This window comes from Penaeus japonicus, unplaced genomic scaffold, assembly GCF_977035675.1.
Source record: "Penaeus japonicus unplaced genomic scaffold, GWHDUDI00000001_assembly GWHDUDI00000010, whole genome shotgun sequence".
NCBI classification, from domain to species: Eukaryota; Metazoa; Arthropoda; class Malacostraca; order Decapoda; family Penaeidae; genus Penaeus; species Penaeus japonicus.
In genome coordinates this window covers 34,175,373-34,187,872 of record NW_028234412.1, presented here as the reverse complement: position 1 = coordinate 34,187,872, position 12,500 = coordinate 34,175,373, and the positions used below count along the sequence as shown (strand labels likewise).

The 12,500-nt window shown below is 44.5% G+C and overlaps 1 protein-coding gene across 1 annotated transcript in view; it reads left to right on the top strand.

Annotated features, from left to right (window-relative positions):
- LOC122245732 (uncharacterized) overlaps positions 1-12,500 on the top strand; it is a 200,652-nt gene that overhangs the window by 145,259 nt on the left and 42,893 nt on the right. Inside the window, exon 6 of the mRNA XM_086540380.1 lies at positions 11,886-11,945. The gene's annotated coding sequence lies outside the window, so the exon portion shown is untranslated. The remainder of the gene's footprint in view (positions 1-11,885; positions 11,946-12,500) is intronic.

The window sequence follows — 12,500 nt, the reverse complement described above, 5'->3', positions numbered from 1 at the left end:
TTTTACGGAAGTTGAATGTCGTATGATTGGTGTTTTTCTTTCTTTCTGTGAAGTTAGATAGTGGGACTTCTTTTTTCTTTGGGGAAGGGGGGGGTCGTGTGAATATTAAATCATCCAGTGACTATGGAGGATGTTAGAGATCGAATGATGTTAAATTAACGTGCCATTGTTACGGTTCGCGCATTTCTCTGCCACTTTGGAAAAGGGGGCGTTTCGTTTCGTGAGAATTCTTTTTGTGGTTATGATTTTTTCTCTCTCTTTCTTTCTCTATCTCTCTGTCTCTTTATCTCTTTCTCTCTTTCTCTTTCTCTTTCTCTTTATCTCTCTCTCTCTTTCTCTTTATCTCTCTCTCTCTTTCTCTTTAACTCTCTCTTTCTCTTTCTCGTTATCTCTCTCTCTCTCTCTCTCTCTCTCTCTCTCTCTCTCTCTCTCTCTCTTGCTCTCTTGCTCTCTTGCTCTCTGTCTTTCCTCCTTCTCCTCTTCTTCTTTCTCTGTCGTATCCCCTCCCCCCCTTCCCTCCCTTCGCCAGATAGGCTTAGAGTTACCTTAGCAGAGTGTCAGTGATGGAACTGGTTAATCTCTTCCCCCCCCTCCTCCCCCTTTCCACTCCCCTTCCCCCCTCCCACTACCCTTTTCCCCTCCTACCCTCCTATCCCCTTCCCTCTCCCCTATCCCATTCTCAATTGACCAGAGGAGCCCCTTGCCCTTAGGAAGAAGGGTGGGGAGGAGGAGGAGGAGGAGGAGGAGGAGGAGGAGGAGGAGGAGGAGGAGGAGAGGGAGGAGGAGGAGGAGGAGGGGGAAAGGGATGGAGGAGGAGGAGAGGAGAGAGGGGAGAGGAGGAGGGGAGGAGGAGGAGGGAGGAGGAGGAGGAGGAGGAGGAGGAGGAGGAGGGGGGGAGGAGGAGGAGGAGGAAGGGGGAGGGGGAGCAGGAGGAGAGGGAGGGGACAGGGAGGGGGAAGGGGATATGGAGGAGGAGGAAGGGGATATGGAGGAGGAGGAGGGGGAGGAGGAGGAGGAGGAGGAGGAGGAAGAGGCGGCGGCGGCGGCTTATACACCTCACCTGGGAGAATTCTAGGTCGTTCCGCTATGAATATTTTTACATATAAAGGCCCATTTCAACTCTCAGGTTTGTAAACTCTGGGAACCTACCTTGTTAGAATTGGCTTCTGTTTGTTTACTTTCCCGTTTTTGTATATGTGCGTGTGTGTTTGTGTGTATGTATATATGTATGTATGTAAGTATTATGTTCCTGTGCGATTTACACGGTTACTGTGTGCGGCGAGTGGAAAAGGGCTAGTACTGGTGCGCGAGAGAACGGTGCGCGACAGCGAGGTAAGCCGATAAGCATCGTGAATGGATCTACCTGTGACACCTGTGGTTCGAGTGGAGGCTAGGAGGGGCAGGCAGGTCGGCTGAAGAACATGTGTTGATGGAAAAGAGGGGCTAGGCAGGTCGGCTGAAGAACATGTGTTGATGGAAAAGAGGGGCTAGGCAGGTCGGCTGAAGAACATGTGTTGATGGAAAAGAGGGGCTAGGCAGGTCGGCTGAAGAACATGTGTTGATGGAAAAGACCTCTGTCATTTCTTTTTACTTCAATGCACATACGCTCAAAGACACGCACACATACACGTGCACTCTCTCTCTCTCATACATACACACACGCGCACAGATGGATCGATATATAGATAAAGCGAGAGAGATAAAGAGAAAGAGAGAGAGAGAGAGAGAGAGAGAGAGAGAGAGAGAGAGAGAGAGAGAGAGAGAGAGAGAGAGAGAGAGAGAGAATGAGTGAGTGAGAGCGAGAGAAAAAGAGAAAGAGAAAGAGAAGGAGAAAGAGAGAGTAATATTGAAAGGGTTTCGACAGACGTGTAGGAGGGGCGAGGGGGGAGGGGGAGGGGGGAGAGGAAGGGGGTGAAGACGATGCAATCAGGAGATAGCGAAAGGCACTCAAGCACCACGTTACGCTACAATGATTCCTAGTCAGTTTTGCATGAGTAAATCGAGACACATGGCTTGGACGTGGTAATGCTGATGTATGTTCATCATCTCTTAACCCGGACCTCTCTTTCTCTCTCTCTCTCTCTCTCTCTCTCTCTCTCTCTCTCTCTCTCTCTCTCTCTATCTATCTATCTATATATATATATATATATATATATATATATACATACATATATACATATATCTTTATTTCTATCTCTCTTTCTATCTATCTATCAATCTATCTATCTATCTCCCATCAAATACTTTCTAATTACGCGTACTATAATTAGTATAACATGGTCCCCCCAACCCCCAACCCCCACCCTTTCATGTTTCCCCTAACCTCTCCTCCCCCTCCCCCCTCCCCCATTCTTATCGAGGCCGATGGATGTTGCCCCATTAAAGACCCCTTTCATGGCCGCCATTGTCATGTCATGCTGTCATGTCATGTTGGCCACGGTCATGTTATCTTGACGGGCCACGGTCATGTCATGCTGTCCTTGTGCGTGTGTGTGTGTTTGTGTATGTTATTTGCGTATGCCCTTGCTTTTGAGTGTGTTTGTGCGCGTGTTATTTGTGTGTGGATGTTTGTATGTATGTGTGAGTGTGTGTGTGTGTGAGTGTGTGTGTGTGTGTGTGTGTGTGTGTGTGTGTGTGTGTGTGTGTGTGTGTGTGTGTGTGTGTGTGTGTGTGTGTGTGTGTGTGTGTGTGTGTGTGTGTGTGTGTGTGTGTGTGTGTTGTGTTGTGTTTGACTATATGCGCCCATGCGTGTGTGTTTGTGCGTGCGTACGTGTGCGTATATATCTGCTCATCTTTGTGCATGTTTATATGAGAAAAAAACATGAAGAAAGACCCTTTGCATCTGCCAGTCGCCTCGAGAAGTTCCATTGCAAAGTGCACGCCACACCTGTCGCTTCACCTGGCCGCTGACATCACAACTGCATCATCACAACCAGTGCCATGACTTCGTTTCAACTCAGGCACACCACGCCACATCATACCACACAACACCAAGCTACGACACACCGCAACTCATTATGCTACACCTCACCACATCACACCACGTCACACACAGCATACCACACCACACCACGCCACACCACACCTCTCAGGACATGGATTGGGCCTGGGGCAGTGTCAGAGGAGGGGGAGGGGGAGGGGGAGGGGGGCTAGAGGGAGGGAACAGGAGGACGGGGAAAGGGGGAAGGAGGGGAGAGGGAGGGGGCTGAGCAACACGCCGGTGTACCGTTATTTTCGGCCGGTGAGTGTTATTACTAGTGGAGTTTGGGGGGGAGGGGAGGGAGGAGTATGGAGAAGGAAGAAAGCAGAGGAGGGGGAGGAGGGGGAGGGGGAGGAAGAGGAAGAGGAGGAGGAAGAGGAGGAGGAGAAGAAGAAGAAGGAGAAGGAGAAGGAGAAGGAGAAGGAGAGGAGAGGAGAGGGAGGAGAAGAAGAAGAAGAAGAAGAAGAAGAAGAAGAAGAAGAAGAAGAAGAAGAAGAAGAAGAAGAAGAAGAAGAAGAAGAAGAAGAAGAAGAAGAGGAGGAAGCGGGGGGATAAGAAGATGAGATACAGGAAGAAAAATAGGGAGGAGGAGAAAAAGACGAAGAAGAATGAGGCTTAGAAGAAAACGAGAAGGGAGAAGAGAAGTAAAAGGAGAAGAGAAGTAAAAGGAGAAGAATAAGAAACAAAAGATAAAGAAAAGAAGAAGAAGAAAGAAGAGAGAGAAAGAATAAAAGAAAGATAAGTTGAGAAAAAAAGAAAGTTCAGGACGGAGACGTAAACAAGAATTGAGAAAGAAGAAAAGAGGAAGAGGAAGAAAGCGAGGAAGAGCAAGTGGGTTACGAATAAAGAGGAGAAGAAGGAGGCTGGAGAACGACAAAGAGAAAGAAGTGGACCATTTGTATTAAGATATTTTTTTTATTTTTGTTGTGGATGTTATCACTAATGTTCTTGTTTGTTTGGGTTGCTGTTGTTGTTGTGATATTGATGTTTTTGTTATGGTTGTTGTTATTATTTGAATATCATCATTACTGGTATTGTTATTGTTGTCATAAATATTAGTATTGTTGCTGTTGCTACACTACCATGACTTCGTCTTTTTCTTCTTCTTTTCCATCATCATCTTCTTCTTCATCATTTCCTTCTTCATCATCATCATCTTCTCTTTCTTCTTCTTCTTCTTCTTCATCTTCTTCTTCTCCATCTTCTTTTACTACTACTACTATTTTTATTATCACCGTCGTCATTAATAAACATAAACAAAATACTTTACTAAATACTCTACAGAGATGATTAGTTCTCATTCTGGGGCCAGAGGGGGGGGGGGGGGTAGAGAGTAAGATGGGGGGGAGGGGGAATGGTGGGGGTAGGGGGGGGTTATCCGTCATTTTAAACTGCTCTTTAAATTCCGAATCAGTTTTGTACATCACGCAACCTCGTCTGTGACTGATTGGATTTTAATGGCGATTATTCCGGTTATGTGTTGTTGTTTTTTTATCTTCTGTTTATGGCTGGCTGTTTGTTACGTTTTGTTTGTTATTTGTGTTGATTTTTGTTGTCCTTGTTTCGTTGTTATTGTATGTTTTTTTTTATTTTTTTTTTTCTTGTGTTGTAAATGGTTGTTGTTGTCTTTGTTTGGAGTCATTTCGTTTTATCATTAGTATCCATATTCCTTATTTCATTCTTATCCTTTGTGATAACAGTTGGGAGTTTTTTTCTGAAAGCAATTTTTTCTCACGAACTTGATACATATGCTTCAGTTTAGAACTTTGTCATACGAAGATAGGGTTTATCAGCGAGAGAAAGCTCAGTGGTTCGTCTCTCCCCCCTCCCCCCTGCCCCCTCCCACACCACACCACGACGACCGTTCAGTAATTACAACAAAGCCGCCGGTTATTCGTGTCTATAATAATCGCTCTGTTAAAAAAAAAAAAAATAGACATTTTGACCGGCCGGTGAAATCGCCCGTTTTCTGTCGTGGGAGAGATAGAAAACGGGGTGTTGTGGCGGCCTTTTCGGAACGCGTCGTGCTATTGAACGATCGTGAGTGATGTTTGCTAGTCAGGTGATTAGCATGTGGTTTTCCTGCCCTGTTTTGTGTGTGTGTGTGTGTGTGTGTGTGTGTGTGTGTGTGTGTGTGTGTGTGTGTGTGTGTGTGTGTGTGTGTGTGTGTGTGTGTGTGTGTGTGTGTGTGTGTGTGTGTGTGTGTGTGCGTGTGCGTGTGCGTGCGTGCGTGCGTGTGTGCACACTAGTTCCGAGCCTGCCTGCGAAGTCGATCGCAATCAGCGCCTGCGGACGCGGCCATCGGCTCCTCTCACTCACTGGCTGTGCCATAAGGCCCGGCGACGGCGACGGCCCTCCAGCATGGCGCAGGGCGGGCAGGTCCTGCCATGATCTATGTCAAGGGGCGGAGTCGGGATGGGGTTGAGAGGGGGGAGGTGGGAGGTTGATATGGGGTGAGGGGGAGGGGGAGGGGAGGCGAGACGACACGAGGGAGAGGGAAGGGTATGTGGGGGGGGGGTTAGTAGTAGATATAAAAGTAGATCCTGGGAACTCTTGTGTCGATGGTGAACTGTACATTCCAAAGGGGGCTTGTTTCTCTCGCCTCGGGTGCTTGGGTATGGTGATGGGGATGGGAGGGGGGGGTAAGGGAGGGGGTAGTTGAACGAGTATGATAGAGGGGGAGGGGGAAGGGGGGTGTCTTAAGAATGGTTAGAAAGACATTATGATGATGGTAACCTGGGTATATGGATAATGAACTAGTACTCGGTAGAAAGGTTTGAGATGTGAAAGGCGCTTGTAATGGTACTACCTCGGTGTGTTAATGGGCCTGTGGGATTTTAAAATTGGTGTCTCGTTGTAGCAGCTAATAGGGAAAGTTCCTGAAGCTAGTGGGTAGTGTGTCATAGAAAGGGCTGTTGCGTTGATGGATTGGCTGGTCGATTCATCCATTGTCTTCTTCTCTTGCTTGTTTTCTTTTTGTGTCTTTTTTTTTCTCGTTATTTTAATACTTTTTTCCTACTTGATGCCTCCTTCCTTCCTTCACTCCTCTTCTTTTCTCTTATTTTCCTTCCTTTATTTCTTCCCTATTCCCTCTTTTCCTTCCATTGTTCCTTTCTATCCTCCCTCCCTTCCAGTATTTCTTTCGTTCGTTCCTTCGTTCGTTTGTTCGTGCGTACGTTCGTTCCTTCATTCCTTCCTTCCAGCATTTCTTTCATTCCTTCCTTCCTTCCACCCATCCTTCCAAGACCCATAATACGAATGGCCCAATTACGGCAAGTCTTGTTTGTGGGAAAGCCTTTTAACCCAAATCTGGCCAAGTCTGCCAAAAGGAGGCGTTTCCAGGCATGAGGTTGATAAGACATGTTATTTCATGAGAGAAAGTGCGTTTATAGACGAATTATTCTTGGCGATGTGACATTTAGTATGTTTATGTAAGGGTGCTTGTTCCCACGCATGCGTTTTTGGTTATATTAACAAAGTTTTCACTCGTTGTTTCGGTTTTTCGTCTGCGAAATGATATCAACAACTCGATTATTTTATTAGAGTGTATCCGAATAGAAAGGGACGTTTTTATAGGATTTCTTAATTGGTCTTGGCTGATTGTTTTTGTTGATTGTGTGTGTTTGTTTTGAAATTCCGACTTTTATTGTTGTATTCCTTCTCCTTTATTCTTTTGGTAGTTTTAAAGTCGTGAAAAAATACTCTAGAATTTTGGTCATATATAATGCGTATGTTAAGAGCAAAATATATATCTGGTGCAACAGGACGTCCGTATTTTTGTCTCCTTAGTATATAAGGGGACAAACACATTATTGTCAGTGGACCTCTCTCATTTATAAGACCCTTAGAATAATGGCCTTTTCTTTACCCGTACCTTTGCAACTCTCTTTACCTCCCTCCCTCCTTCCCTCTCTTCCTCCCTCTTCCTCTCCCAATCTCCCTCCCCCTCCCTCCCTCCTTTCCTCCTTCCGTCCGTCCCTCCCACCCTTCTTCCTTTCCTCCCTCCCTCCTTCCCTCCCTTCCTCTCTCACTATCTCCCTCCTTCCCTTCTCCCCTCCCCCTCTCACTATCTCCCTCCTTTCCTCCCCCTCCCTCCCTCCCACCCTTCTTCCCTCCCTCCTTACCCCCTACACACACACACACACCATCGTCCAACCGACCCTTTGCTGTGGTATTCGAACACTTAAAGTATAAAAGCTGAAGGTCCGGTTAAGGTGCCTCTGCTTAGACCGGAAGCAGTTAAGGTAAATTGCGTACTTTGGCCCAGAGCTTTATGAGGATAAGCAACGTCTAGTTAAAGTGTTCTGGAAATGTAAGGTGCGTTACCCCCCGTTTTCTTTAAGTGTTTTGTTTATTTTTTTGTTCATGCTCTTTTTGTTTTGTTGTTTTTTGTTTATGGTTTTGGTGTGATTTTTTTTATCCCGTGCTTTAAAAATAGGAGGAGAATGTCTGATTTTTTTTATTTTTTTTTTTGCCTCTTTAAGTGAGGTTTTTCGTAGTACTCGCCCCCCCCCCCTTTCTTTTATTACTCGTAGGCGAGTAAGGGTCCAGTAAGTGGTCTCCAAGGAATGCTTTTCTTTCCTGTCCATTTCAGCGTTCAACAACAACTCAAACACACACACACTTACATACACACACATACACACACACACACACACACACACACACACACACACACACACACACACACACACACACACATACACACACACACACACACACACACACACACACACACACACACACACACACACACACACACACACACACACACACACACACACACACACACACACACACACACACACACACACACACACACACACACACACACACACACACACACATACACTCGCACGCACGCACGCACACTCTTACTCTCTCACCCTCTCTTTTCTCTCTCTCTCTATTTATCTATCTATCTTTCTGTCCGTTTGTCTGTCTTACTCCAGTCTCTCTCTCTCTCTCTCTCTCTCTCTCTCTCTCTCTCTCTCTCTCTCTCTCTCTCTCTCTCTCTCTCTCTCTCTCTCTCTCTCTCTCTCTTTCTTTCTCTATCTCTCTCTGTTTTTCTTTCTATCTCTCCCCCCAGGCGACGCGTTGTGGCTTTGACTGACGGGTCTCCGATGCTTCCAGGCGATAAATCCAGGTTGCAGAAGCGTATTTCATAACCCAGATGGAAACACGACCCTGACATAGATCCGAAAGCGGGTCAATCGCTTTTCTTCTTCGCGACTGTCATTCTCTTAGAAGAAAGTGGACGATAAAGATATCAATACCTGTTATCTGGTCACGGGGTGTTGCATCACGTATAGATAGATAGGTATCGAGGTAGATAGATGTGCTATGTATTATCTTCGCCTCGTTGACATTTCTTATGATGATCATTTCGACGCAAGATTTGAATATATGTCTTTCCTGCATAGCGATTTTTTTTTTTTCTTTTCGTTGACCCTTGTAACGTTGGGGATTTCTACGTGCAAGGCCGCGACGGAGCCACGCAGTCTGTGATTACCGAAGCCTTTTCTTTTTTTTTCTTTTTTTTATGAATGGTCATCATAATCAAACTTTTTTCCCTTCGGAATTATCATGGCTAAAATGTGAAGTAATCCTCCAGTAATTCCAGAAATTGGAGTTCGATATGTGGCTAATGAATAGACGAATGTCGAATCAGGTAATAGAAATCTCGCTGAGTTGTTTTCTCGCCTCCGCCCGCCATGATTAGCTTTCTGCTTGTGTCATCAGAAGCTCCCAAGGATAACTGTACTGCCTCTCCTTATATGGACTTGGGGGCAAGGAGTGACCAAACTCTTGTTTTACTTTTCTGTTTTGAACCCGTCTTTTTCGGTCTTTCTTCTCTTTTCCTTCTCTTTTCTTTTGCTCCTTGCTTCATTTTTCTTCTTTGATATCCTTAATACCTGAAAGAAAATCTCCCTCACTACTTTGTTTTTTTTATATTCTTCTCTTTCCTTTTTTGTTGACTTTCCTTCGTTCTCCTATTTTTTTTCTCTTCACTTTTATCTTCTCTTTCTCCTCCTCCCCTCTTCCCTTCTCCTCCTCTCTCCCTCCCTCCCTCTTCCTCTCTCTATATCTTTCTCCTTCCTCTCCCTTCTTTATCCCTCTCCCTCATCCTTCCTTCATCTCTTCCCTCCTTCCTCCCTTCTTGCCATCCTTCGTCCTTGTGTACGGACACATTTCGAAATCCTTTCCACCGCTTAAATTTATATATATCTTTATTTCATTATTTTTTTTTATTTTTTAAGCAGAAAAATATGTTATCCGGTTATATTGTTATTGGTGTTTTTGTTACCAGAATGTTGATGTTATTTGATTTGATTTGGTAAATCAGTTGTTGAAGAGGAAGGTTTAAAAAACATGTTTGTTGATAAACTTCAATCATGGGACATATACAAGATAGGATGTGATATCGCAAATTCTTATCTATCTGAAACGGATGCACTAGAGGACCTGGTTAAATTCCATTCGTTTTTTAGCTGTTACCAATTCATCGTTTAAACGAGAGGGAGAAGAATAGGAAGATGGAGAGAGAGGAGAGAGAGAAGAGAAGAGAAGAGAAGATAGAAGAAACAGAGAACAAAAAAAAGTAGTTGTGACAGAAAGAGGAAAGACGAGATAGAAACAATAACGGAAAAAATATAGACTATCTGCACCGACCTGCGTCCGAAACAGCTGACGTTGGCGAGGGAGACCGAATCATGTTATCAGCTCCCTTTATCAACCGCCTTCGCCCCAATCACTGTCATCCAATTATATGATTAGAGAAAATGTCCGCCGACACAGACACAGGCGAGAGTAAGAGGAGATGGGAGAAGAGGATGGAGATACAAGGAAGATAGAGGGAGGGAGGGAGGGAGGGAGATTGGGATGGACAAGGAAGGGCAAGGTTTAGGGTATGTGTGTGTGTACCTGGGCGGGGTTGGTAGTGGGGTAATTGTGTTTGGAATGTGAGGAGCGCTGTGGCCTACCCCCCCCTCCCCCCTCTCCCCTCTCCCCTCCTTGTTGTCCATGCCCTCCCTCCCCCCTTTTCTTCTCTTCCCATCGTCTTTCTCTCTCCAGTTAGTTATTCTCTGTCTATTTTTCTTTTCTTTCTTCTTAGTCCCCCCTTTCTCTCTCTCTCTCTCTCTCTCTCTCTCTCTCTCTCTCTCTCTCTCTCTCTCTCTCTCTCTCTCTCTCTCTCTCTCTCTCTCTCTCGTATTCCCTCCTTTTCCTACCCATCCCTCTCTTTACCTCTCTTCTGCCTGATCCTTCTCTCTCCCTCTTCCTCTCTCTTTCTCTCACCTTCTTCCTCATCCTCCTTTCTGCCTCTTACTCCCTCTCTCACTCTCACCTACACCCCTCTTCCTCTCCATCCCTCTTTGTCTATCTCTCGCTGCCGATGAGTAATCTTCCACTCTCTCTTGACAAAAAACAAACAAACAAGAAATGAGAAACAGACAACAGAGAAAATAGACAAGAACAAATATCTCGACCACAGCGAAAGAAAAGAATAAGAAATAGAACGAAGAAGGTGATGTCCAGAAGCAGGTTATCATCAGCCTTTGATTCATGGGAAGGTCAAGCCAGTCGTTATGACCTCACGAGGAAATCGTCTTAAGGTCACCGCTGGAGATGAGAGGAATTACGGGATAAATGAGAGATGGAGAGATTGTTGAAGGGAATAGGGTGATTAAAAGAGAGTTGTAGGAAATAGGGTGATAGATTGCTGGATGGAATAGGGGGATAAAAAGAGAGGAAATAGGCTGATAAATTGTTGAAGGGAATAGGGGGATTAAAAGAGAAAGGAAATAGGGGGATTAAAAGAAAAAGGTAATAGGGTGATAGGTAAAGAAAATAGGGTGATGAATTGTTGAAAGGAATATGGGAATTAAAAGAGAGGAAATATGGTGATAGATTGTCGAAGAAAATATAAGGTTGGATGAAATAGGGTGGCAGAGCTGTCAGTGAAATAGGATGATAAATTGTTAAACGAATAAGGGCGATAGATTGTTTGAACAATAGGGTGTATTATGCGATATTCGTATATCGAAAAGAGGTGAAAAAAGTAAAGATAAACAAGGTCAGATAATATTTATAATCGTAATCTGTGTTTAACATATTTTATTTTCATTTTTTTACGCGATAATGAAATCAACACTTATTTATTTTCTCAGATAAAAAACATGAAAATATGACATTGGAGATAAATCCCAGAAAAATAAATATTTATATCCGTAATCCCTGTTTGATTTCCTGTTTACGTTGCATACCTGGGGTTTGACTGTTACTTCCCGCGTGAGTGTAGGAAGATACAACGTCCATTTTCCCCGTTTTTATTTATTTTTTATTCCTTCTTTGGTCATTCCCTCACGTACAGTAACGAAGAGGGAAACTTAGTGGTCGTTAAGATGAAGTTTAAGGTATGCGAAGGAAAGAGGAAGCAGTTTAAGGAAGATTTTTTTGTCTTTAAGAAGAAGAGAAAGATTGACTTGCACTTGACGAATGGGAATTCTTTGCAATATTGTATTTTTGTGTCTTTTTTTTCTCTCTTTTACATTTTTTATTTCAGATTTAAGTTGTAGATTTTATTTCAGATTTCAGTTTTTGATGAAGATTTTAGATTTCATTTTTGATAAAGATTTTAGGTTTTAGTCTTTGATAAAGATTTTATTTTTCAGTTTTTGATTCCGATTTTAGATTTCAGTATTTGATAACGATTTTAGATTTCAGATTTTCATGAAGATTTTCGACCGAAGCTGATTTGAGAGTGGCATTAACTCTGTCTTTTGTGAGTAAGCTTCTAGTACGGTGCGAGAGCCGGTGATTTACGTGGCGTGTGTAAGAGCGCCGCCCCGCCCGGTACTGAGCTGCGTGTAAGTCGCTGGGTCGTAACGCTGCTCTTGTCTTACAGGTGAGGACCGTCTACCGTGACCACAGGTGCAGCCCGGACGGCGAGGCGCGTGAACCCCAGGTGAGCCCCAGGGATTTTATATATAGAGATGCGCTGCGGTCTCCGCGGCTCTGTCTTTTGTCGGGGTGGGGGTTCTGGGATTGACTCTAAATAGGTACGTATACGCTCACGTACTCACACGCGTACTCACATATTTGCATTTACACACACACACACACACACACACACACATACATACATACATACATACACACACATACACACACACACACACACACACACACACACACACACACACACACACACACACACACACACACACACACACACAACAAACAGGCGCGCGCGCTTTTAACGTTAAATAAGACATACAAATGTTTACAGGTTTTACTTACTATATGTCAAAATATAATCTGGATACTGATCATTCTTGTCCAAAGGCGTGCTGAATAGACGCACACACACCTATCACCCACCCACACCCACCGCCCACCGCCCACCACCTACGCCCGCTACTTCCATTCAAGAAGGGGCGCGGCGGCGTCTGTATTATAGCAAGGCTGGGTGTCAGGTCACGCTCGCTCCGTGTGCCTTGACCTCGTCTCTGGAGCTTCG